The sequence below is a fragment of the Puma concolor genome, chromosome B4 (genome assembly GCF_028749965.1).
Source record: "Puma concolor isolate L17-30 chromosome B4, mPumCon1.1.hap2, whole genome shotgun sequence".
Lineage (NCBI taxonomy): Eukaryota > Metazoa > Chordata > Mammalia > Carnivora > Felidae > Puma > Puma concolor.
Window position 1 is genome coordinate 130,306,248 of NC_141673.1, and position 24,310 is coordinate 130,330,557.

General features: G+C 45.8%; 1 protein-coding gene and 1 long non-coding RNA gene across 4 annotated transcripts in view; one reads left to right on the top strand and one right to left on the bottom strand.

Moving 5' to 3' along the window:
• The window catches only part of FRMD4A (FERM domain containing 4A), a 612,063-nt gene that overhangs the window by 208,600 nt on the left and 379,153 nt on the right, over positions 1-24,310 (top strand). The gene's annotated exons all lie outside the window — the stretch shown is intronic.
• Positions 1,928-3,027, bottom strand: LOC147579505 (uncharacterized). The gene is made up of 3 exons (XR_015254013.1): positions 2,814-3,027; positions 2,208-2,358; positions 1,928-2,122 (listed from the first exon to the last, which is right to left on the bottom strand). It is a non-coding gene; the product is annotated as an uncharacterized LOC147579505 (long non-coding RNA).

The following is a 24,310-nucleotide window of genomic DNA, read 5'->3' on the forward strand; positions in this document are numbered from 1 at the left end:
GAAATATAAATTGGTGCCACCACTATAGAAACGGTATGGAATTCCTTCAAAAAATAAACATAGAACTACCTACCATTTGACCCAGCAATCCCACTTCTGGGTACGCATCCGAAAAAGATGAATTCACTTTCTCACGAAGTTATCTGCACCCCCCATGTTCATTGCGTTAATCACAGTAGCCAAGATGCAGAAACAACCTAGTGTCCACTGAGGGGCGAATGGATAAAGAAGTCGTGGTGTAGACACACGACGGAATACTATTCATCAGTGACAAAAAGGAGAGCCTGCCATTTGTAACAACATGAACAGAACTTCAGGGAGTTATGCCAAGTGAAATAAGCCAGAGAAAGGCAAATCCTGTATGATTTCCCTCTTAAGTAGATTCTAAAAATGTCGAATTCATAGCAACAGAGTAGAATGGTGGTTCCAGAGGCTTGGGGTGGGGTAAGGGGATGTTGCAGGGAACAAATTTCCAGTTATAAGATGACTAAGTTCTGGGGATCCCATGTATAGCATGGTGACTATGGTTAACAATATGTATTATATACTTGATGTTTGCAATGAGAGTAGGGCATCCATGTTGTTACCGTAACTACAAAACAGGAACTACGTGATGTAAAGGGTAGGCTATATATGTGTGTGTGTGTGTGTGTGTGTGTGTGTGTGTGTATTTAGTGGCAAACATTTTGCAGTACATAAGTGTATCAAATCATCCCACTGTACATCTTAACTTACATGATGTTATATGTCAGCTATATCTCAATAGAGCTGGAAAAAAATTGTTTTAAAAGAAGACCCAAGGTGGGGCACCTGGGTGGCTTGGTCAGTTAAGCGTCTGACTCTCGATTTCAGCTCAGGTCATGATGTTGCAGTTTGTGAGATCGAGCCCCACATCAGGCTCTGCACTGGCAGCACAGAGCCTGCTTGGGATTCTCTCTCTGCCCCTCCCCTGCTTGCATGCATGAGTGCGCTCTCTCTCTCTCTCTCAAAAATAAACATTTTAAAAAAGGAGGCCCAAGGAAAAGAGGTAACTGTAAAAACGCTCTTAAGAACACTCTTAGCTCTTAGTATGCCCCATTTCTCACGGGCCAGGCTCAGTGGGGGGTAAGTGGGACATTCAAGCTGAGACTGTGAAGATGAGAGGGAGTGAGCCATGTGAAGATCTGGAACGATGGGAGGAACACCCCACAGGGAGGGCGCCAGAAGTTATGGGGAAGGGCTTGGTATCACCGAGGTCAGGTCCGTTAAACCCTAAGAATGCTTGGTCGTCCTCCCTCGAGATGTAATCTAAGGACACCTTTCTCAGCCCTGCTCCTACAGCATATGCAACTTGGAGAATTTTTAAAGATCGCTGTTCTGATAGGATGCTGTGAGATGATTTTGTTTTACCGCTCACAGGAGAGAAGCAGACAGTGAGAGCCAGAGTAGTAAGCTGAACCACATGGGGTTGCCAGCTTTATGGGTCAGCAGAGGTTGGCTAAAGGCAGTTTCAAATGCTCCAACCTCATCATTCTCAGTATTGAGACCGGCCCGTGGCCCAAGAGTGGTCAGAGAAAGTCTCTTGGCTTTATATCTCCTTTCACTCTTCTGCACATGCCAGATTGGGGTACCTGCACAGACTTGGGCCCTGGGCCGGGAGAAGAAGGAAAGGAAGAAGGAAGAAAGGAAGGATGGGAGGGAGGAAGGAAGGAAGGAAAATAAATAGCTGTTTACCTGTTAACCATTCCAATGAAAATCCTGGCCCAAAGAGTGGTCAGACATGGTAAGCCTCCCCCCTCCCCACCCCTGCCCAGAGGTGCTGCCTTAATTTATCAATTGTGTACTAACTGGAACCTGACATTGGAAAGACACTAATTATAGCAGTTAGGTTGGCATTCAGCTGCCTATAATAGAAAAGTAAGGTCTACCAGGGTTACTAATAGCAGCTTAAACGGGACAGATCTTTATTTCTCTTTCGTGAAACATCCATCTGCAGGTGGGCAATCCAGGACTGGCTCGCAGGCTCCATGGTCAGCAGGGACCCAGGCCTTTTGTATTTCGCTGTCCCATCATCCTCACCGCATCACCTCATGACCCAAAAAGCGTCCTTGAGATTGAAGCATCCCCTCTGTATTCCCAACTGCTGTAAGGGAGAAGAGGGAGAAGGCCGTCGGAGAAGACTGTCCTTGGCATCTCACTAGGTGGCAAAGCATAGTCACAGAACATACCTGCATGAGAATGCCTTTGCCTGCCCTTTTGGATGGGCTCCTTTGCTGGTCTGACTAAAATGCACCTTTGTCAGAAAGGCAGAAAGCATGTTGGGGTCAACACTGCATTTTCCAACCCTTCTGGGGTGGAGCCCGCTGTTGGCCAAATCACCTGCATAAAGGAGAAGCAGATGTTATAAATGCAGATATACAAGACACCCGAAGAGAACAAAGAGTAAATCCTAGCATGCCCCACACCCTAACTTTTTTTAAAAAGCTCTTGATTTTCTCGAGGCTGGGTTTGGAATTTTAGAAAATAAGGCTTCAGGAAAATAAGGACAAGTTGCCCCACGTGAAACCTCCGTGCACATAATCATTGTACCGGCTATAATTGGGAGCTAATTTCATATTTCCCGCATATCATATTGGAAAATTGAGCTGTCAGATCTATTTAAGGGCTACATGTCGAATGGGAACACCCAAGCCCTGTTCTCTCCAAGAATACAATTCTGCAAAACCTTTTCTGTCTCTTTCTAAGACTTAACAATATTGTACTAGAAGCCAAATCCAATTGAGTAAGCTTTTGAAGTTCAGGTATCTGGTATGTATAAAATTTAGAAAACTTACAGAAGACAGTGTAGCTGAGGGAAATCTTCTCTGAGGCATCCTTTTCCATGTAAAGTCTCTTAATTTCCAAGGTTTTTAAAGCTGTGGATTGTAATACAGTAGGCTGATGTCTTAAGCATTATATGAGGTTCAACTGGGTCTTGATAATCCTTGGTCAGGGTGCCCTGACATACCCATGGAATCAAAAGCTTGGTTAATAAGAAATGAGCAGGGAATGATTCAGCCTTTCTCTCGAGAGAGATTAAACAACATGCTGTGAATGTTTATTACTGAAGCCTAGTGCAGGACCTTCGGTCTGTCACTCATAAAAGAATCTTCCACTTGGTGGACTGCCCCACCTGTGTTCTTTCCCCATTGCTTTTTCTGAGCTCTTTTGCATTTTCCCCCCAAATATGCTTAACTGGGAGGAAACCTGCATCTTCTGTTCCCTAAAAACGTGTGAGTGCATGGATTGGTCCATCCAGTAAAAGCAGCTTGATTTTCTCACTCATTCTAGAAATAGTTGAGAGATGATGGTCATCCAGTATCTGGTGGGAGATACGCTTTAAATAAGATAAAATGACCTTGATGAAGAAGGGAAGAGGAAGAGAATATACTTCTGTGATTTGCTCTGTGAATAGTTTGTGGGCATTATTCTCAGGGAGAGTGTGCTATGCTGTGTTTGCCTTAGAGGTCAGGCTTAAGTCTTGTAAGTAGAAATTCTCAAGCAAGAGGATTGCAGCCATTCTGAGCAGGTGCAGATATGAATAGGACATCAAGTGGGAAAAATGCCTCCCTGGTGTCCCCTGAACCCCTTCACCGGAAGTCCTTTCCCCTTCAATCCCTGGTCACTATTTCCTGTCTTAACCTGTCTCAAAATGATCTGCTGAAACCAATTCACACCTCACTTGGAATCAAGTGTAAATGGGTTTCATTGGAGTTTCAGTCACCGGTAAGGATCTGAGGAAGGATCTTTTGAGTAGCTGATTGCATAGGCCTTTATTTTTACCTTCTCATAAGACTAACTGTGTGGCAAGTGACTTTGAAGAAAAAACCCGGGAAGCGTTTCAGCAAGATTAATGATTGCAGGCCCATTCCCCTGATTTCATTGCGCCCAAGAAGGATCAAGGTGGGAAGTTCTGGGCGAGCCTATAGCCTGCCAGAGATCTCGCGTGGCCAACAGGATTATAAAATCACCAGTGAGAAGCAATCTAGCTTCACCAAGCTGTCACCTAGCCCAGAGGTTTTCGAACATTTTGGCTTTTAAGTGGAATATTTTTTAACAGTAACGTTACAGGGATTCTTACTATGTGAAACATTGAGCAGATCTGGCAGAGCGGTGTTTAAATTTTTTTAATGTATATTTATTTTTGAGAGAGAGAGAGAAAGAGAGAGAGGGCATGAGTGGGGGAGGGGAAGAGAGAGAGACCATATGTAAAATCTGAAGCAGCCTCCAGGCTGTAAGTTGTCAGCACAGAGCCTGGCGCTGGGCTCGAACTCAAAAACCCTAAGATCGTGAACTGAGCCGAAGTCGGAAGCTTAACCGACTAAGCCACCCCAGCAACCCTAGCAGAGCTGTTTTAGTAGAAACCTGGGTGGATATCAGGGGGGTGGGGGAGGGAGAAGGAAAGTCAGAAGCTCTTGCAGGAACCCATAGAATTTGGGGTCAAGAGTCTAAACCCCACTGCCCTGTCCGGATCACATAACGAAGATCCAGAAACTTGGGCTCTGAGATGCTTAAAGACTTGCCCAAAGTTACACTGCCCACAGGGTATCTAGGTGGCTCAGTTGGTCCAACATCCAACTCTTAATTTGGGCTCAAGTCATGGTCCCAGGGTCAGGGGACTGAGACCTGTGTGGGGGCGCCATGCTGATTATGGAGCCTGCTTAAGATTTTCTCTGTCCCTCTGCCCCTTCCCCGCTATCACATGCACATTTCATTTCTCTCTCTCTCTCTCTCTCTCTCTAAAATTAAAAAAAAATTTAATTAAAAAATAAAAGTTATATAGCCCAGAGTTAAAAACCAGATCCAACACCCCACACTTGTACTTCAGAGTTCTATAATAATGTACAAATGACTGATTCTCCCTTAGAAATTTATTTTTTTCTGATTTTTAGAAAGTCTGTAAAGTGTAGGATCAATCAAAGAAAAAAAAATATGCTCTATTTCCAGCAAAAAAAAAATCTTCAATAATTTCAATTTCAAAATCTTAGAGAGATTTAGATTTTTCTCATGTTGATTCAAAACTGTGGCAGATCATGAGACCCAGTAAGTATTTGAAATCAAACATCCCAGATCTTAGGTGGTCACTGCATATAGAAAAAGTGAGTTATCTCATTTATTCTGATTGTTAGGAAGGCAAGATATATGGTAGGGCAGTCTTCTTAAAATATCTCCCCATCTCAGGTTCCCCAAACCCACACCCAGCCTGTCCTTGCAGATAATGACAGAACAATCTGGAAATACGTGCAGCAGGGAATTTTGGTCAGCATTCCTCCCCAAGTGTCCAGCATTTCTCACAAGCTCTGGCCACACCTGAAGGTTTCTAATGAATTCTCGGAAGCTCCAATACGGATGTTACTTCAAACAAAAAAGTGATGGCAAATGAAGTGTTTCCCTTGCCACATGCATTAAGTGGTTTTAAATTCATGAGTACAGAGGAAAGGCTGAGCTGACTGTAAAACCAGGACCCAAGGCTGGCACCTGTGGGGTGATAACCTGAGAGTCTGCGTAAATGGCAGCGATGGGGAATTGAAGGGAGAGCCAGACAATGGATGGAGGAGAAGCCGGGTTGCCTTGGCTCAAATCAGGCTCTGTCACTTAAAAGTTACATACTTTCTCTGACCTTTACCATGCCCTATCTACAAAAGAGGGCTAATAAAAAGTATACCAATCTTTTGAAGATTTTTGAAGTACATACATCTACATCACCTAAAGCAGGGCCTGATGCATCGTGTAATATTAGCTATTTTGATCATAATTGTTATGCAACTTTCTGATTTTTACCCTCTTTTGCCTCTGACGTCTCCACTGGCCCTGCCCTGTAAATTTAGACTATACAGACTGTTTTACTGGATGCCATTTGGAAGACCAAGGGAAAGTTGAACCATCGATGTGGGTTTGGGGCTGAAGCCAAAAGTCAGGTCACGAATCTGACATGAATGGAGCACGACACTTCATGGAGCTAGAGCGAGGTACCCCCTGAAACGCAGATCTAAGTAAGAAAGGGCAGAGAACTTCCCAAGGAGGAAAAAAATGGCTTCCATTTACCAGATAGAGTGTGCTGGATACTGGATACTTAACTCTGCTGAGTACAATGCATCTGTTCTTTCATGTGATGCTTCAACAATGCAGGTTTTCAGATGAAGAAAGCAAGGTTTAGAGATGTTACACAACTAGTCCGAGGTCACACAGCTGGTAGGAGGCAGAGTTCAACTCCAGGGCTCGTATTCATGCCCACTGTGCCCTACTGCCCAGCAGAAGACAAGCCACACTGGGGGCCAGAACATGCCCAGAAGTCTTAGATGTTTTGTACATTGAACAAAAGTGTTCAGATGGATATGAGAGATGCAAATAGGGTGTGGGGCTGGATCAGGGAGATCAAATTCAGAAGCTTCAGATTCTTGAAGACCAAATTCAGAAGTTTTTATTTTATTAGTCAAGCGAAGGGAGCCATGGAGATCTTTTGGACATTGGAGAGAGTGATATGATTTGCATTTTTAAGAACACTACTAGTGGCAGCTTTGGGCGATAGATTTATTGGAGCAGAGATAGAAGTCAGGAGCCAAAGGTAACCAGTTTAAAGACTATCCATTGTGGGTTTCCTGCACTAGGAAAATGGGAATAGAAAAGAAATTTTATATACGTAATGAAATATCTAAAATATAATATATCCATAGCTTTTTCACTCAAGGGCACTGACTTTGAGATTGTATAGTTCAAAGTTGGAATCTCCGTTCTGTTGTGTATTAATTGGTTAGCCTTGGACATTAACCTTCTTCCTTTGTAAAGCAGAGATAATGATTGCCTTAGCTAGTTCGAGCTGCTGTAACAAAATACCATAGACTGAGTGGCTTATAAACAACAGAGGTTTCTGCCAGTTCTGGAGCCTGGAGGTCTAAGATCAGAATGCCAGCACGGTTGGGTTCTAGTGAGAAGCCCCCTCCTTGATACAGACTACCAACTTCTCATTCATCCTTTCATGGCAGAGAGAGGGCATGTGAGCTCTCTGGGATCCTTTGATAACATCACAAATCCCACTCATAAGGATTCTACCCTTGTGATCTAATTACTTCCCAAAGGTCCCACCTCCTAGTACCATCTACTTGGGGGTTAGGATTTCAAATACATGAATTTGGAGGGAATACAAACATTCAATTCATTGCAGTGGTATTATCTTAAAGGATATTATAAAAATGAGGACTAATTATAGAGATGAATCACAAAGAGATGAATCACAAAGGAATTATAATAGAGTTGCCTAGCCCATAGTTAGTGCTCAATAAATAGTAGCTGCTTCATTGTCTTTATAATAATTAATGTTCCTTACTGCCTTAGTCCTTCCTGTCAACCAGAGAACAGAAGACTGCAGAGAATCAGAATGGAGGAGTTTTTGAAATTTCATTAGGCTCTCTTTTAAACAATTAAGATTTTTCCAAAGTTGCATTCCTAACATTTCTTCTAACCCATGAAGAATCTGTGGTAGGTACCACGGTGTGTTGCTAATGACCTCCACTGGATGAGTGGTAAATTGTGTGTTGCTGTTATGTTTCTGTTTTACTACCTATTTGGCTCAGACCAATGTGTCCCCCCTGGGTCCCCAATCCCTGGACAGCAGAATCCAGACCTGCCTCTTTTCATGGGCAGAGTGAGTCCCACACAAAATGAGTTGCTTAAAACTTATTCTCTTTAAGTGAATTATCTTTTGTTACTTTGGAGGGAAATGGCTAATATTTAAGAGCTTATTTGAAAAGTTGGGTTAAAAAGTAATTTTTCCCAGAGTGCCCAGAAGATTTCTAAGTCAACTCCCTACATACATCTAGTGGGATTTGGAGATCACAGAGTCCCTCTACGTAATTGCTGCTAGGGAAAGAACTAATTAAGGATTGGCACTATTTTTTCCCCAAGAACAGGATGGTGTGGGTTATTTTTACAGCGACTCTCAATTGGACACAGATGATCCAAATTCACGGCAGTGCTAGAGTGTTCTAGTTTGTCATTTTTACTCCCCAAATCTTCCTGTTCTCTTGGTTTTATTGATCCATGGAGAACTGGTGCTCTGACCATTGCATTCGTGTACTTTGATCTTGCCCTGTGATGGGACCACCAACCTCTGGAAGAGGTCCGGTGTCATTAAGCTCTAGAAAAGTTGGTTACTGTTTGGAAAGCAGGTTAGCTATGCTTAATTATGTGCCACACCATGTATGGGCTAACACCTACACATGTGGTCTTCGTTTCATTCCTTCGTGTTAAATAAGGATTTGATCCACCAGGTGGGATAGGAACGATGATATGGAGAAATGGATCCAGTGAACAACACTGGCCCATAGACTGCAAAGTACTAACATTGAGATTATGTTTACAAGTGCGTATGTAAGATAACTCAACCTGAGTGCCTCCTGCAATACATTTAGGCTCTTTAGACATCGCTCTGTTAATAGCTTATGTCCCCACGGACAGTGTAAGCATTCCATTTCAATTGACCGTTGTAATTACAATACAAATATCATCAAATCAGTGAATGGCCCCATGCCAAATGATCTCGCCATTTTTTTCAGTGGGGCAAATCCCTTTAAGTGTGAAGTGGTAGCTGCCAGGAAGCACTCAGTTACAGGTGGAATCTTTAAAATGTGAACCAGTTCCTAGGGAGACAAGATTTTCTCTGGAGGACGCCTGGGGAACGGATGTCATGAGTTGCATGGTCAGCGATCACCTAAGTGAACACATAAATCTGGAAGTTTCATTTTGGTCTCATTTAATTCTTAAACCCATTGGGTTCTTTTTCTTAGTTTCTGAGCCAAACAGCCTTACTCTCTTGTCAACTATCATAGTCATTAAAACTCACCCTTCAGGGGCACCTGAGTGGCTCCGTTGGTTAAGCATCCGGCTCTTGGTTTCAGCTCAGGTCATGATCTCACAGTTCGTGGGTTTGAGCCCTGCTCCGGGCTCTGTGCTGACAGTGACAATGTGTAGCCTGCTTGAGATTCTCTCTCTCTCTCTCTCTCTCTCTCTCTCTCTCTCTCTCTCTCTCTGCCCCTCCCCTGCTCATTCTCTCTCTCTCTCTCTCTGTCTCAAAGTAAACATTTTTTAATAAAAAAATAAAACTCGCCCTTGTACAAGACAATAAATGACTCAGTGTCATTATCCCATTAGTGTTCACACACATACATGCACGCACATGCACACGCAAGCACACATATACAACCATGCACACCCACGTGCACGTATACACACACACACACACACTCCAATGGCAGTATCCACTGCAGTTCTTTAGTGTTTCTTTCCAGGGACCAGCACAGGTGTTACTCCCTGAACCTGAGCAACCCGCTTCTCCTGCATGTACACAGACACTGGGCAGGGCTGAAGGCTCCCACATAGAGAGCAACCAGGTAGATTCAGGAAGAGGTGGCATTTTTCCAGGATGGCCAGATGGGGCCATGCAGCGCTCACTACGTCAGCCCCGTGCCTGCCTCTCTCCTGCCGTCTTGTGTGTGGAGTGATGGAGGAAGAAGCGCCGGCTGAGTCTGGGTTTGGGGCGTTGGAGGTTACCCTGGCCTGCTCTCGATTCACGAGATCACAGCCTCCATGTTCCCAGTGAGGGAAGGCTGGCCAAAGACAGAGTTGAAGATGGGGGGAAGCTGCACATGATGACATTTCCATTCTCATTACATCTCCTTCACTTCTGTGATCGTCCCCCCAGGGGGCCTCGTTCACATAGTTTCAATGCCTCATTTGCCCACTGGAGCTTCTGCACAGACATCCAAAATCCCTTTTCCTACACCCAGCACCTAACATCTGCACGGGGTGGGCAGCGCCACATGCCCTGCATTTGGGGTCAACCAAGGGGCAATCAAAGGAACAGATTGATTCTGTCCGAGCCAGACTGTCCTGATCAGAAGCCCTGTGTTGTCATGGCTTGCTGACTTCAACCCGCCCTTTCCAGAAGCCTCCGCTGGACGGTTCATTTATGTGTTCTCCTCTGGTGGGTTGACTTCATTACCTCAGCCGTGGCCACTTGGCAAGAGCCTTCACCTTCGTACTCCAGTACGCATTAAAATCTGCACTAGAAGGCCCCCCATAAAGCCGTTTCCTTTCCAGCCTTGGTTTCTTTCCCTTGTAAATTCACTAGGTGGCAGTGAGCAGGAGGGAAAAGAGGACAGCTCTTGAAAGGCATTCAGAGGCAAATGCAGTTGAACATTCCAGGATAACGAACAGCGAATTAATCCCTCCTCGATCTGTGGGCTCAGATGCACCTTCCAAATAACTAACTGCAGCCTAAAGAAACACCTTGTTTTCACTAAAAGATGAAATGCAAGATTTATTGTCACACCTCCTCCGAACGCTCTGCCGATCACTTCTATCCTGGTTGTATTCGTCATATTGTCGAAACCAGAGACATTTTATTATTGCCTATAAACATATTTCCTTTGCAGAAAATAGTGGTTACAACCAGGTCCTACTCATTCAGACCCAACTTTGTGTGTGTGTGTGTGTGTGTGTGTGTGTGTGTGTGTGTGTGTAAGTGTGAGTGGGTGCATGAGTGGATCCGTCTCATGACGACTTCAAAGAGTAACTGTCATTGTTCTTTGATTCATTTCTCTCTATAAATGTCATCTCCCTTTCTCAATCAAGAAGGACCCTCCTTCCACCCTTTTCAACCCAGGGTCACTTTTCTAAGCAGGTAAAGCCTGGGGTCTACACAGCCTCTGCTTTGGGAAGACTCTAAAACTTCAAATTTATGAAAGGACACTAAAATCTGAGTGCCTATGCTGTCAATTAGTTTATTTATATGCTGCCTGGTTTTTAACCTAAATGCACTTTGTTCAGAGGGGAGGAAAACGTAGTAGTCAAGTGAAAAAGGTAAATCAAGTTCTGTAAACTGCTGAGTCTTGCCTGCAGCTGAGAGTTGACCTCGCGGGGATCAGGAGTGCAGACGCTGTCACATCGTCACGTTGCCCGCCCCCCTTCCCCACTTCTCCCCGTCCACGGCGCGTCCCGGGCCCCGGCCCCAGGACCTTAATGGAAGTGGTGCCAGGAGCTCTGTTTGCAGCAAACACTCTTGGACACAGCGACAACGTGTCTGTCATGTTGCGCTTCTAACGCTGATCTCATACCCCAGCTCTCAGGGCTGGGAGTCTCCTGACTTCTGGCTTCCTCTCCAAACAGGGGTCTCTGCCATTCCCTAGACCTGAGCCCCCATCCTGGTAACCGGTTGACACCCTCTGGTCCCACCTTGCTCTTGCCAGATACCCTCCAAGGTAAAGTGCTACCACCGTTGTAGCCCAGCTGGTCCCAGGACCCCATTGTCTGATAACAGACTCCCTCCCCCATGCCAGCTGCACACCTCCGATTGCTCAATATCGTTCGTGGACCCCAGTAGCGTCCTCCACTGAGCTGTTGAGGAACCACACGATTCCACATTGAACTAGGAACAGTGAGGGTCATCATTAAAAACTCCAGCTTTGCTGAGGTTTGCACTCAACGACTCATACTGTGAGCTAGGCTCCGAGCTGGGTGCAAGAGAGACAGTGGATGTAAGCCACGGTCCCTGTCATCAGAGAGCTAGAGCCGGCCTGCCGAGTCTGTTCCCATCCTGCCCACGTTTGCAGGAAGATGCTTTCCTGGGCCTCAGTCCCTCCCAGTCCCCTTGGAGAAAACTGGACTGTGACGGGCCGTGCCTGAGGTCATCAAACTGTCTGGTGTCACCTGCAGGTAAAACTCTCTCAGCAGCTGTCCACGGGGAGGTTGGAGCCACCTTGATTCAACGCGATCAAGAATCACAGTGCTGAATATTCAGCTAGCCTCTGTCTTCCTGGGTCTGCACAGACTGCTGCCCCAACAGCAAATACAACACGGAGCACACATGAGGGACCTGGGTGTCTTGGGGTGTGAAACTGTGGGCCAAGTTCGCCTGATTAACTTGCTGTAAGACAGATGAATGTGTCAGGAGTTTAAAATCACCCTGCCTTAGCTTTTAATTGTGGAGGAGATCAAGAGATCCCGACGTGGTGGCAAGCAGAAGACAGGCTCTCCCCGGCTAGAAAATGAAATCGTCTGAGGCTGAAGTTTACTGGTGCAGGGGACAGCTGTCCCTCCTAGAAGAGCTGTGCTCCCGATCCTGTGTTAATTATCTTGTAAGTGAGTGTGAATAACAATGGCGATTCCAGATGGGGACTTAAAGACACGCATTGAATATCTTAGCGATATAGTAGCTGGAAAGCAAATGAGTAGAGGCCAAGTTCCTCTTCAGCTACTGAGAGAGTTTGATCTGAAACGGGAGACGGGACACTTTGATGACCTCATTGGAATGAGGTAGACATAGAAAAATCTCCCAATAGGGGAACTACGGCTGGAAAAATCAGCTCAGGAAAAGATGCTCTTCAGAAAAAAAAAAAAAAAAAAATCTTAACATGCACAGTGCGATGTTTGCATGCAGCTGTTTTCTCTAAAATCAAGTTATGGTAGCATTTTTTTTGAACGCTGTATGCAAGATACCTTTTCTAGTGGATACTATGTGCATACATACATACACATCAGCTGATTGGTTTTTTTTTTATTTTTTTAATATTTATTTTTGAGAGAGAGACAGACAGACCGAATGTGAGCAGAGGAGAGGCAGAGAGAGAGGGAGACACAGAATCTGAAGCAGCCCCCAGGCTCTGAGCTGTCAGCACAGAGCCCGACCCGGGACTCGAACTCCTGAACCAGAAGACCATGACCTGAGCCAAAGTCGGATGCTTAACCAACTGAGCCCCTCGGGAGCCCCTGACTGCTTTTGAATGCATTTTTAAAAGATGAAATTACTTAAGAAATTAAGGATGTAAGGATATCCTTTTAAGAAGACTTTTAGGAGTCTAAACTTCTTCCCTCATTTTCTGGAAGTCTCATGCCTCGAAATTCTGATACATTTGGTGTCATTTCATGTTTTGCTGACCTATGGGGTCAGAACCCAAGGGTGGTGATTTCCTTGTTACTTAATTTGGGTACTTGTCTTTAGTAAAACCGGGAACTCAAGGATTTGAAACAATGACAAAATGATTTATTGCAAAGGTACTGAACCCACGCTATAAAGAAGCACTTGGCATAGTTCATAAAGTTACAAATACAGAAAAAACAAAAAACCCAATACCCAAGCCTAACTGAAGTATGATTCCGGCATTAACTAATAACCTACTTTCTGGGCAGGTGGTGAAGACTTTAGCACAGAGTGGCTGGGTTGGCGCATCCTGGTTTGGGCCCTGACCCCCTCTCCTTGGCCTGATTCTACATTTCCTGCCCAGGTCTTGCTCCAGTCCTCGCAAAGTAGCCCCTTGCTGATGCCAGTTATCGTGCTGATGGCGGCGTCCTCAGGCTCTCTCTCTGCAAGTCTGCAGTGCCCAGCACAAAATTCCCTAATTAGGCTCCTGATAATCTCACCACTTCCTTTGCTGTTTCCACTTCCTGTCATATCTGTGCGGCACAGAGTACCCGAGGTATGAATTCTGTGCGCTCTGTGAACATAGCGCATTTTCTCTCCTGGGTGACGGTGGGCCCTCAGGCCTCCGGGACTTCAGACAGGAGCGAGAATACCTCCTCGATGGCGTGCCCCCTGGAAGAGCTGTCTGTTACTACTCGAGAGGCTTCTCCTTTATAGCTGTTTCTGGGCCCCTGCTGTAAACATGCCCCCAGCAGCCATCTGTGCCCGCAGCCGAGTTTTACTATTTATGCTAGCTGTTTGGGTTATACAATCACAGTTCTGCCATCCATTCTAGAGCCATTTCGACTGTTCCCCCCTCGCCTAGAGAATGGCAGCCCTCCTCTGTCAGGACAGAGCAAGATTTATTCCAGTTCCATGAAAAACCCGTGCAATTTATACCAAGCAATCAGGAGCTTGTTGGCTCATGAGGTTTAATCCTGGGCTCCTAAAGAGGACGGATGGAACAAAACAAGGTCTGGAAATTACCTGAACATCTGCGCCGTCCGTGAGCTCCGGCCCCGTGGAGCTGGGCCAGTCCCCTCCCAGAAATCCAAACTGTGGGCGATGGCACCTCTCAAGAGGCCAAGTAGATATTTTCCCACAAGTGAAAAATTTCCAGTAAAACTATCGCCTGGTTTTTCTTTGTTTTGTTTTTTACTTTTTAAAGCTGCAGAGGATAAACTCTTTTCAACCCATCATAAAAAAAAGTGTTGTGAGGCCAAGACCCTAATGAGATAATCACCACAAAAGCTGCTGCCGAAACGAACATGTTTGGAAACTTATGGAAAACATAAAATGGGGCTGGCCCTGTTCCCAGCTTACCGGCTGGAAGGTTGGGGGGAGAGGGTCTTTGTTTTCTCTGTAAGAGGTGACAGTTCAGCGTTGGAGCAGCCATGCTTTCTGGGAACTGGGCTGATACCTGCGCTCATGGGGCTGTCCGGCCCGTCCGATGGGGAGAAGAACAAGTAACAGGTGGGGAGTCGGCCCGAGGCAGTCACACGGCTCACTCTTCTCTCCCCGTGGACACAGAGCCTCCAGAGAGCCATTGCCAAGGGCCTGTGGGAAAAATAGGTAGAGTTGGGAACAACCTTTGTGACAGTAAAACCAGCTGGGGAAGTAAATGGACTTCAAATGCTGGGGACTTTCCAAGAAAGAGGCTTTGAAGTTGCTGGTCGAGAGCCACCGGCTCCCTCATAAATGAGCTTTATCTTATAGGCTTTTCCCAACACCTCCCAGCTTCACCCCTGCCCTCCCTTTTCGCCCTTTCCAGACAAGCTAGCAGGAGACTCATCATCAGAGCCCACCCCCCCCCACACACACACACTCCTGGACCCACGTCCCCTGCCTTCCCGCATCCCCGCTGTGCGAACCGACACTGTGACCCACCCTCCCTCCGCCTCCATTTCCTCGTGTACAAAACTGAGTTCCCAGTTGGGCTTCCCAGAAGCAGACCCTGAACCAAGGATCCTAGTGAAAGTGATTAATTAAGGAAGTGCTCCCAGGAAAAGCTAGCAAGGAGTAGGTAAGCAGGATGGGTAGGCGTAGAAGACGATTGAGGGTTAGACTTCACGTGGAGTGCCCACTTCAGCCTGATCCTCCGGGGAGCCCTGGAGTGTAAATTGCATCTCTGAGCTCACCCTCTCTTGAGGAAAGGGATCCAGGCCTGCGTACCCTGGCAGCATTCGGATCATTGCAACGGTGGCAGGGTGGACTTAAATTTCTGTGCACCTCTGGCTCTCTCTCTTTGGCAAAACAACCCTGGCAGCCCGAGGGCAACCCTCTGAAGCAGACAGCAGGTGCCAGCTGTTAGCAGCAAAGCCCACAGAGGCTGGGTGTGGGCACCAGCAGAGGGGTCTGCTACGCTGGGGACGATAGTACCTATTTCATAGGGTTGATGTGAGGATTGAGTGAGTGGATTCCTATAAAGCGCCGACCTGGAACTTTCCACGTAGCAAATGCTCGGTAACTGTTTCCTTTTTGGCCAATGAGCATCATGTCTGTTATTCCTCGGCTTCCCACCCAGCATGTTGGGAACGGGGTCACTCCTCTCTGTGGTTTTACACGTGCTGGTTTCAGTGGCAGCTTTCACAGTGACTAGCTCACATGCTCATAGGACCACTCCTCAGTGGGGCAATACCAGTGGGTAGATGAGTCAAAGCCTGGACAATGGGGAATCTCTTGATGACAGAATGAGCAACCAAAAGGACCACAGGAGCTGGAGCAGTGGGTGAGCCCAAGAGAGAAAAGCTAACCACCCGGGTGTGTAGGAAACTGGGGAAAAGGCACAGAAGACTTAGCCAAAAATACACTCCCCTTGAGCCAAGACACAGCTCAAACTATCAAGAACATGATACAGACTTTAGCTCCCCTCCTGGAACTATAATTTTTTGAACTCTATAAGCAGCAGTGCTGTCTGAGTCCAAGCTCACTCAGCCATCTCTGGAGTCATGAGCGGTTCCTGTCACTGCCCTCCAGGAGAGGCATGGACAATCTGGAATGTGTACTTAGATCAGACGGCATTGGAGGGACCAGCAGTGGTTCGCCAGGCAAGAAAAGTCTAGGCAGGAAAACATCTTCAAATATTCAGAAAACTGTCATATGAAAGAAGATGTAAAGCTAAGAAGAGAAGGGCTAATGAGAGGAAATTACGTGGACATTCTTTGTGAACTTTCCTTCCGTCACTGTGTTCCAAAGACCACCTGAACTCCTGGAGGGCTTGTCAGGACAGGGCTCTTCCCATCACGCAGGATACTGGTGCCAATGCAAACGATCGATAGAGGGGACTCCAATGTGCAAGGCAGACCCCATCCTTCCCCTGACTTTCAAGAGCCATCATGCTTATCAAGGGTCAACAAGGAATAGATATATAGATTATAGGTAGTCAGACTGATACGTATATGGGTAAACATATAGATAGGCAGGCAGATAGATGATGATAGGTACATACATATGTACATAGATAATAAAGAGACAGATGGATAGATGCACAGACAGAAAGATAGATGGATGGACGGATGGACGGATGGATGGATGGATGGATGTAGGACACAGGGTCCAATACATGGAAATAAATACCAAAAAAAGTTCTACTGGAATTAGCCTTGCTTTGGGAAGACAAATGAGTGGAAACTTAGCTATAACTTTCATAAGGTTTAGAACTAGTCATGGCATGCTTTCTAGAGGCAGAATAGATGGGTCTGAGCTCTGGGCTTAGAGAGATGTGTGAGCAGGTGGGAGGCAATGTCCTGAATGTCAAGGCCATGTTTGGTTTACACGTGTTTGTTTTGGTTCTACTTTACAATTATCCTTCCAGATACCATGAAAGTAAAGGAACCCACTTCTGTCTCTTGTGAGTGACAGGCAGCCCCTACCAGCATTTATTGTTTACCATCCAACAGAAGCCACTGCATCACAAGCCTTCGATGGGAATTTGCTTAGTCTCCTTTCTGTTTCCTCTTCTGTTTAACAATGTAGCACACACAGCACTTTTGTTTAGATTAATTATCGATTGCGAATTACTTTGAAATCTATGCTGCATATAGGCTCTTTAAATCACAGTCATCTTCCAAGTTAGAAGGTTTGCTTCAACTCAGAAGCTTTGCTTTTCTCTCTGGATTCCACCAGGACCTACAGCACCGACAAAGTCATTACGCCTTCTCGAGTCGAAGAGCTTCTGCCTCACACACAGAATTGCTGTGAATATGAGAAAGAAATTATGGAAATGCTTGAGAAAGATAGTGATAATGAGTAACGTCACATGACAGGTCATACGCTGGCACTTTACCCATAGCTCTTTTCTTCCGCACCTCAGCCCCCCAAGTCAAAGGCCATCAATAGCACATCGTATAAATCAGTGCCTGTGCTCTCACACAGCACATGCCACACACCCACTCCCCACTAAGTGGCCACCTTGTCCCAGTTGGGACGAGAACTTTCCCAACGGTCCCAGTAAAAGTCCCAAGTCCTGGGAATGCTTCGCAGTTCTGGGCAAACCGGGATGTTTGGTCATCGCCCGTGCATGTGTATGCACACACATACACACATCCCACTAGTATAATGTGCCATGCAATTCCAGCGTTCTGTAGTTGGGGGGACCTCAAGATGACCCAAGAAAGCAGGAAGCCGAGGTGGAGGGCGGTGAAATCATTTATCCTGCTGGGTAGTGCTGGATACAGGCCCAGGGAGCTTCTAAAGTCAGACAGAAGACCAAGAATCAGTCCACTCAGGGGTGTTTCTTTACACCATGGTGACCACTCATAATTCTAAGAAAATACACATCATGTAAATAAACTCATAGGGGTTTTACACATAAAAGATCGTCAAGATAGGCTTTTGCTGCAACTGTTGGCTGGTTATGGAGGGCCACAAACTTTGCCCACAATAGGACCCTGAAAAAATGGCAAATCCGTTAGGTCAGTGTTGGAAACAGCCATTTCCCCTTCGGCTGAAGGGGAAGGGGAGGCAGTTTATGATAAAATACTTTTTAGCCCAAACAGATTCTCACAAATTTCTTTCCATTTGTAGAAAGTATGATGAAAATCATTAAAAAGTAAACTATGAAGAGGGACGCCAGGGTGGCTCAGTAGGTTGAGGAGCCAATTCTTGGTTTCTGCTCAGGTCATGATCTCACGGTTCGCAAGTTTGAGCCCCGTGTCAGGCTCCGTTCTGACAATACTGAGCCTGCTTGGGATTCTGTCTCTCCCTCTCTCTGCCCCTCCACTGCTCGCTCTGTCTCTCCCTCAAAAATAAATAAACCAACTTTAAAAAAAAAAAAAAGGTAAATTATGAAGAATTTTTTAAAATAATTTTTTCTAAAATTTGTTTAGAATACATAAAAATTGATTTAAATATTTTGTACTGGCAGAGTTAGGGTTTATATTAGTGAATCTGAAGCACCATCAGAAGCTGAATTATCAAAGATTCATCAAATGTTCAGTCCACCAAGGCAGGAAAAGCAGCCTGGCACATTTGAAAGATTTTTTTTTTTTTTTCTAGCATGGTGGAAACGAAAATGAGCCTTCTGTCTAACCTTTAGTTAAACAGATAATTAAATTAACCAGTATACTATAATCCCCAAGCTACCTAATTAGTTTTATATCTAAGGGTTAAATAGAAACGTATATCACTTTCATTTATTTTATATATATACTGAATTATACATTTACTAGAGAAATATATATCTAGAGTGAAAATACATGCCTTTAAATATGACAGAGGTTTCTTAAAAGACATAGATATGCAAGGATTATTGCCAATCACATTAAAGTTGAAAGCAGAGGATTTGGGAGAAAAAAAAAAAAGGTTTCAATGCTAATCCAAAAAAAAATTTTAAAAAAGCCAGAGTCCACGCATGCCTGCTACAGTATGAAAAAGATTCAGATCCTCACAGCTGTGAATTGAATTGATAATTCCTCCTACTGAAAGGAACGGTTAATGCAAATCCCTCCAAGTTCATGAATCACGTTGGGGACCAGGCAGATGGTCCACCCCAAAATCACGGCTGCACCAATCTCACCGAAAGGAGGTTTTCACAGGACAGGGAGCACAAACGAACAGATGGGAAGATAGCCACCCCCAAGTTCCCACCCTGTTCTGCAGGCTGAGCTCTCTCGCTGGCGCAGGGTGGTGCCCAATGTGTGAGATGGTCTTCCTTTCCCAGCATACCCGTGGGCATTGGGTTGCAAGGCAAGCTCACCAAATATGAGCTGCTGAGACATCTGTGATCTCTCCGAGGCAGAAAGAATTTATGATAAGGGAGCATATATTCCCTGTGGCGTCAGAGCCTCACCCAGGGGAGGTCAGGAAATTGTACTAGGACCATTGGTTGGAGAAAACAAGAACTGTTAAAAGCCATGCTTCATATAGAACTAACTGGAATCCAAAGAGCCTCCTGGGTTGTCCGTATACCCCATCTCTGGTAACCCCACCCCCTACGAGATGGAGGTTCACACCAGCATTTACGGTGAGAAGACAGAGACTTAGAGGTAATAACTCGCACAAAGTTGCACAGCTAATAAGTAGTTTGAATTCAACCACTTTTCCATCTCCATACACTTAACCACTGTCCTATAATGGCATGAGGTAACCTATGATGTGAGGAGGTTTTCGGAGCACGCGACCAATGCTTTTGTACAAACAGATGGGGGAGTGATTCCTTTAAGACAAAGGAGGAGGATTGATTCTGCTTTTTAGTTTAAGGAGGCATTTCGAAATGTACCTGGGATCTTGTTTTCATTCAGGTTCAGGGAGGCCAACTTTGGGAGATCATTGCCATTGAAAAGGAACTTTGTGACTCACAGTTCCCCAGAGGAGGGGGCATTGGGCACCATGCAGGGCCACCCAGGGCACCATGCAGGGCCACCCAAGGTTGGCCAGGAGGCAGAAGGAGCCAGGAGAAAGCATGAGCCAAAGCCTTTATTGTGGTTTTTCACAGAAAACAACAGACAAGTCAGGGTTAGCAGCTGAACAGGTTTAGGATTGAACACTAACTAATTTGGGGCGGGTTCTGGGCAATGGAGGCGATCCCCAGTCGTCCTCTGCCTGGCTCCGGGCTGATTTAGGGTAGGGGGAGAGTGTGCTCGCCTGCAAGAAGCTGATAAAAGGAGGCGGCTAGGGGTGTGGACTCTGAACTGATCTGTTTACCTACCGAGGTGTACCCGCAGGCCAATCACTCGCTATCTCTAGGAATTAGCTCATCCTGGGAGAAGCAGTCTGTCCTCATAGCCACAAGGCACCAAGACGTCAAAACTTCATCAGAGGGGCGCCGGAGTGGCTCAGTCAGTTGAGCCTCCCACTCTTGGTTTCATCTCAGGTCACGATCGCACAGTTCATGAGCTCGAGCCCCATGTCGGGCTCTGTGCTGACAGCGCAGAGCCTGCTTGGGATTCTCTCTCTGTCTCTGTCTCTCTCAAATTAAATATTAAAAAATTGTCAGACGTACAAAATAAAAAATATGACTATTATGAGGGAACACCTAAAAAACCTTCTGTGCCTGTACCTTTTTTCCTTTCCCGCATGACAGCAGAAGCAGCACTTATGGCTACAGACATTTTATGGGACAGTTTTAACGTTGTCAACTCACACTGTGTATGCACTGCCTACAAGTCCATGAGGTCTGAAACATGGGCCCCTGGACTGCTTTTCTAGGCGTAACCTCTCGTAAACGAGGCTTTATTAGCTCCAAGTCTTGACTCGTGGAAATATTTCTTTAGCAACATGGTGATCTGCTTCTTTACTGGTAAAGTTTTCTTTACCTTCCGTTTCAGCTGGGCAAAGGGGGGGAGGAGATACTTAACACAGTTATTGATGTCATAGTGTGGGCTTATACTGAGTTTTCTTTTTATTTATGTCTTTTGCAATTACCTGCCTGCTTTGCTGCCTCAAGCAAAGAAATTGTGGCTAAGAAAGGAATCTCCTCGGGGCGCCTGGGTGGCGCAGTCGGTTAAGCGTCCGACTTCAGCCAGGTCACTATCTCGCGGTCCGTGAGTTCGAGCCCCGCGTCGGGCTCTGGGCTGATGGCTCAGAGCCTGGAGCCTGTTTCCGATTCTGTGTCTCCCTCTCTCTCTGCCTCTCCCCCGTTCATGCTCTGTCTCTCTCTGTCCCAAAAATAAATAAACGTTGAAAAAAAAATTTTTTTTAAAAAAAAGAAAGGAATCTCCTCGAAATGTCTCCTCGTCCACTGGTGAGCACAAAATGGTAGCAGTAATGCGGGCAATCAGAGACACTGTGCTACTCCTCTGTGACTTCCTAGCTTAGCTCTCCCCCCCCCCCCCCGGTTTGTCCCCAGATGGAAGCCATGTCTGGAGGGGCCTCTTTGTTGGCCTTCTCCTCATGTGGAGGTGCCCGGGGACCCAGTTCCTTTTATGCAAAGACAGAACCCAATGGACACCATCGCAGCCCGTCACACTCCACTCTCGCTCCTTATTCGCCCTTTTGTAGAGCCTGATGGCTGAACACAAGCGCGCTGTAGCATAAGAGTTGGCTCCGTACCTTACCAACTCAGGGACCAGTGCCGGTCACCTAATCTCTCTGTGCTTCCAAGAGATTGTTTCCTCATCTCTGGAATGCAATGACCTACTAGATAAGTTGGTAAGAAGAAAGAATTAAATAACTATTCCAGGGACAGAGTAAGGGCTCAAAATGTCAGCTGCTATTAACAATCTTTCAAACAGCCTTGTGTATATAGTGGGCTATATATTCAGCCCACTAATGTGTGAGAGCCCCACCCTAGAATGTAGGGTTGCATGGTGGTTGGCATAGGGACTTTGCAGACAGACACATGTAACTTCAAATTTTCGCCTTATGTCTTAGATAGATATGATGCAGAACAAGTTACTGGCTTTAGCTTCTGAGAACCAAGTAAATTGAAATATTTTTTTTTCAACGTTTATTTATTTTTGGGACAGAGAGAGACAGAGCATGAACGGGGGAGGGGCAGAGAGAGAGGGAGACACAGAATCGGAAACAGGCTCCAGGCTCCGAGCCATCAGCCCAGAGCCTGACGCGGGGCTCAAACTCACGGACTGCGAGATCGTGACCTGGCTGAAGTCGGACGCTTAACCGACTGCGCCACCCAGGCGCCCCAGAAGTAAATTGAAATATTAATATCTCTCTTGTTCAACAAATATTTATCAGTCATGCTATATACAAGATATCCTGCTAGGTTCTGGGATATAATAGTGAACATTCTTGACAAATCTATTTGTTTCCATCTTTGTCAGACCTTTGCAGGTGGCTGTAGTAAATTCACAACCAAACCGACCCAAATTAGTGACTACCTGTCATGATCATTGGTAGGTCTGAAAATGCCCTGGGAGAGAAGACTTGAAGAGTTAGCTTTTGGGCTGCTAAGCTACTCTATCTGTATTATAACAGTGCCCATAAAGACCAAGTCAAATGCACTTGAGTTTCAGATGCCTCTGCCTCACCCAGCCTTAGCCCCACCTCTCTGCAGCTTGGGTCACAGTGAAATAAATGCCAGAGCAGTGAGCCATAGGCTGTACCTCTTAGCCCAAGAGATAGTGCGGCATGGAGGAAGGAGCATTGTGGGTTAGAGTAACTAACCCAGCTCTGTCACCAACTAGTCAATAACAGTGGACACGGTACTCAAACTCCTTAAGCTATAGAACCCCATTCTGTACAGTAAGGATGTTGGATTCAAAGGACTCTATAATCTTTTCCAATTTGAGTGGCTCATGAGAAATCTATTCCAAATGCCATTAGGAGTTCTAGTCCCTCCTTGAATAAGCAGTTTCCAGGATCCCCCACTGCCTCCCCACCCTTTATCTCCCACCCTCCAAGTCTGTAGGGCTTCTATAATCACTCTTGGGAAAGAAAGGCTAACTTCTGTAGGAAACCTCTTAAACACTGGCTATCAGTAGAGATTGCACATCTTTTGGAGAATCCGTGCCTGGAAGATTAATAAAAATATGCTGGATCGCATCTGTGTTTTTAACAATTAGTAGAAAATCTTTCCAACGTGTGGTCGGAAATAAGACGGATATGCCTTAGTGAAAATTACGTGTTGAATGGTCTAGGGCAGTGCACCAACATGAGCAGAGCCAGGTGACCAGCCCTGGAAGTCTGAGCCTGCCACACTAAGCTAGTTGTGTCACCCCAAACAAGTTACCCGTCCTCTCTAAGCCCAAGGAGAATGATGCTTGCCTCCTAAGAGTACTGTAGGGATTGAAATCAATAAATAATGTCTAGCATGTGGCACACTGCCTTGCATGGTAGAAAACACCCTGTATACAGTAGTCACTTACTGTGATTATTATCGGATTATTGCATTTATAGTCTCCATGACATAGAGCTTGCTATTGAACTTTTGCTCCTTTTATCCTCAGTCAGCCCCCATAGGGTCTGCAGAGCTGGTATTATCATTTTTAGATGAGAAATCACTTGCTGGTCAGCCATGGTTCCCACCCAATTCTGCTTCAAAGGCCCGCAAAAGCTTTGCTATCTGTTCTTCACCCGAGCTATCCAGCTGGGCGAGCACACGGGCCCCTGGGGAGGCACATCAGCCTTCATCCAGGTGCCTACCACAGTAAGCTGACAAATGTCTCGTGGCCTAATTTCTTTCTTGTTATTGGCCCTTCCACCTTCCACGAACACACACGTACAGAAGAGAGTCGATGTCAGAAATGGCCCTTCAGGGGCACCTGGGTGGCTCAGTCCATTAAGCATCCGACTTCGGCTCAGGTCATGATCTCATGGTTCGTGGCTTCGAGCCCCGCATCAGGCTCTGTGCTGAGCACTCAGAGCCTGGAGCCTGCCTCTGCTTCTGTGTCTCCCTCTTTCTGCCCCTCTCCCACTCACCCTTGTGTCTCTCTATCGCTCAGAAATAAACATTAAAAAAAATTTTAATAATAAAAAAAAAAAGGAATGGCAGTTCAGCACAGACCAAAAATTGACTACTGTGGTTTTACGAGTCATGGAGAGTTTATTAAAAATTTAATTGACAGCTAAAAAGAACTCTGACTAGGAGAAGCCCATAAACTTAATGGCATTTATTAATTTATGGGCTATTATTATAAAATGAGTGATCATGCTATAAAAGCAACGAAGTGCTGTGATTTTGTTAGGATGACGCTGGCTGTCTCCCCTTCCAGAGATAACGACTCACCCTCACCCGCGTCTGAGCCTTAGGCTCCACACTTCAGATGAAGTGCCTCTTTCTCCAAGCCTCTCTGACTTGTCGCATCTATCTCCTTGAGATCAGCCCCTCATGCTGATGACTAAGCCTGGCAAATGATCAGAAAGACCACATAAGGGGCTGAAGGGGTCCCGACTAAGGATCCTCAGGTCCTTTTCCGAACTCAGCCTCTTGCCGACAGGACG